This window comes from Mustela putorius, unplaced genomic scaffold, assembly GCF_011764305.1.
Source record: "Mustela putorius furo isolate JIRA1106 unplaced genomic scaffold, ASM1176430v1.1 tig00003867_pilon_pilon_pilon, whole genome shotgun sequence".
NCBI lineage: Eukaryota > Metazoa > Chordata > Mammalia > Carnivora > Mustelidae > Mustela > Mustela putorius.
The window spans coordinates 20,199,879-20,203,210 of NW_025422019.1; the positions used below are offsets into that span (position 1 = coordinate 20,199,879).

The 3,332-nt window shown below is 33.9% G+C and overlaps 1 pseudogene; it reads right to left on the reverse strand.

Moving 5' to 3' along the window:
- Positions 1-1,662: 1,662 nt before the first annotated feature.
- LOC101688661 lies at positions 1,663-2,530 on the reverse strand (annotated as a pseudogene).
- Positions 2,531-3,332: the final 802 nt, after the last annotated feature.

Here is a 3,332-nt window from a genome sequence, read left to right on the forward strand (position 1 = left end):
ATCCCAAAGTTCTATTACATTTAATTTTGCTCCAATAAGTTTGGCCTGGAAAAATGTCAACATGATTATTAATAACTTCATGTATTCATTCATTCAATAAATGTCTATGAGCACCTGTTATGGTTCAGACGCTCTTCTAGGTGCTGGAGAAATACAGCACAAAACAGACAAAAATCCTATCTTCAAGGATCTCACCTTCTAATGAATACTGGAATTGGTCACAAACAAATTTCAATAAAACATTCTTTGAATATTCGGTTTTGAGAAAGCCTATTTCTAAGCACATCCTTCAAAATAAACTGTTTTAAAAACTAACCCACATCTCATTGTCTAACACAGAGCTCTTCTTAAATTTAGTGTCTTTTTTGTGGTCATTTTGGAGACCAGGATTTTTCTTGTCATTTTTATGTTATCTGAGGAAATGTTATAGTATATTTTTATTAAGGGACTTCCAATATGAGTACTTACTATAAATATACAAAGTCATTACTTTTGCAGCATTATATTAATGGTGGCATTGTGTATATTCTTGTGTGGCATATTTTAATATTTTATTCAATATTGAAAACTGAGTTTTCCAAGAAACTCATCTCAAAAGTCTGTTTCCAATAACAAGTGCTTATCAAAGCTGACAGTTTTGTAAAACATATTTCATATTTTATCTTCTGTGATTAGTTTTTGCAAATTAATGCTAATTTCTATATTCTCTATGTCTGGTGTATACATTAAATTCTTATAAATCAACCAAATAGGTGCTTCTGTTTAGTGAGAAATTGACATTAATCAAAGATATCATCAAAGAAGTGAGAAATAGATAACAATTTCATTAAACTCAGATTTTTAAAAAGATAGCCAATTCATAAAATAATACTGGATTATGATGTGCAATAATTTAGAAAGAGTATTTATGCCCAGATTTATAGACTAAATTGCTTCAAAGAGAGTTGTAATACTCCATTTTGTCTATTATTTTATAAAAGGTATATCATAAATTATATAACTCAAGCATCTTGGAAACTATATAATTTATATGAAATAGTTCACATAATAGTATTAGAAATGTGCTATATTAATGCAATTTTTTTTTAGGAAAAAGAGTTTTTAAGTCATGAAAATGGACAAAAATAGGAAGAACCACTGAAGGGATATAGAACATACTCCTAAAGCACAAAATGCTATAAATGTGATTTTTTTTTTTTGTCACAGCTATTTGTCATAGTAAATATTTAGGTACATTAATTTAAAGGACTGTATATAATTTAAAATATGGCAAAAATTAAGATCTATTAAATGAATATAAAAACTCCCAAGGGGGCTTTATTTTAGGCAAAGTGGTAATTAGGTGAATTTATAAGTAGGAAAACTGGCTCTTTTAAGGCAGAATTTTTCCAAAGACAAAAATGCAGACCAGGTAGAAAGGAAGCAGAGATTTACGAGAGCAATTATGAAATTTGAACTCATATTACATATTTTAAAATGACACAAAAAAAGATCTTTAACAAATGAGATTAGAAGGAAAATAGCAATGGCTAACATGTATTGATGCACTGAGCCCTTAGTTTCTGTTCTAGTCACTTTATATGTGTTTTGTTGTTTGTTTTTAGACACTGTTCATTTTCTGCCAACCTTACTCCATTTTGTTTGCATTTGTAGAAGAGCAGCTTAAAACCACTCAGTCCTTGTTCCTACCCATTCAGTGGCTTGAGCAGCCAAAGATGCAGACCAGTCTTCAGCGGCCAGCTGGGCGTTCCAGTCTTCAGTAAGGAACTGCTGACTAGGCACCAAGGGCCAATCTGTGACTTCAGGTTGAGTAGCAGTGAACTCAGGAGGTGGAGCCCTCCATTTCACCCAGACATTCCTCCTTGGTCACAGGCTTTTCAGCAGAAGCCTGCTCTTCTTTTTCAATTTCTTTAGGATCTCTGTAGAAGTAGAGATCAGGCCTGACCTCTCATGGTTTTTCACAGGAAATGGTGCCATACATGTGTAGAACTTCTGGGACCAGCATCCACCACATCAGACCTACTGAGGTAGCTCCCTTATTGTTACAAGAGATAGCAATGTCCACATAGCACAGAGGAGAGTCTGTGTTAAACAGCAGTGCTAGACAGGTTAACATAGGACCACCTCTGTGAGAGGCTGGTGGTCAGCTCTGGGATCAGGAACCACCAGAGTCCCAGTTCAAGGAAGGCTGTCAGGATCTGGTTAGTAAAGGTACCAGGAATAATGCTGTCAACAGTAGGAGTGACTCCAGTAGCAGCAGCAAATTTCAGCACAGCTCGCTGGCCAGTATTCTTGGATGATATGACACTAACATCAGCTGGGTTTTGAATGCAACAACTGTAGGAACTGCCAACAGAAGCCTCTCCCTGGTTCTCTTCAAATACATGGTGTAGATGCCATTACTTTTTCTTTTGTAAATGTACACTTCTGTTTGGAAGTCAAGTTTGGTGCCACCTAAGGGGATTCCTGCTGCAAGACATTTGAGGACACCCTCCTCCTTCATTTGCAGGACATCAAGGGCTCCAGACATTGTGAGAATTTCCCTTTAAGTTACAACAGGAACTCAAAACAATGCAACAATGCCATAGGACCCCTCCCTGGGTAACATTGGAAAAAAAACTCATTAGTCTTCACAACCCTTCAGAATCAACACTATTATCTCTATCTTGCAGACAAGGAGACTCAGTCACAAAGACTCAGAAAAACTTGTTCAAGTTTGTCAGCTAGGAAGTTGTACTCAGATATTCTGGATCCAGAACCACTATCATGTGCCTATTACAGAAAATATTTTTTTTAAATCATATTTAAAATGAAAAATAGAGGCATATTCTGTAAGTTAGTTAGACACTAGTGTCTATTATATCTTGTATCACTCAGAAATTTGGAAATGAAAGGAGAGATGGGGAAAAAAGGATGGAAGGTAATTTTGTAAGTGATGAATCACTGAATTCTACATCTGAAACTAACATTACACTGTATACTTAACTAATTGGAACTTAAATAAAAATCTGGAGAAAGAAAAATAAGTAAATAAATGATAAGATTGAAAATAAATAAAATAGAGGAAAAACTATTTAAACTGTCTCCCTAAAAAATTTTTGGTGTACAGATAATCTAAATAACTGAAAATCATTTTTAGTAGTTTCTGGTTATCTTAGGGAACATATGTGTTTATGAATGCACACACATATATCCTATAATTATAATATATTACATGTACATACAATGTATATAATACATTGCACATACACATATATTTGTGTCATATATAATACATGCCATGATATGTATATACATATATACTTCTGCATATATCAATACTTATAAATCTT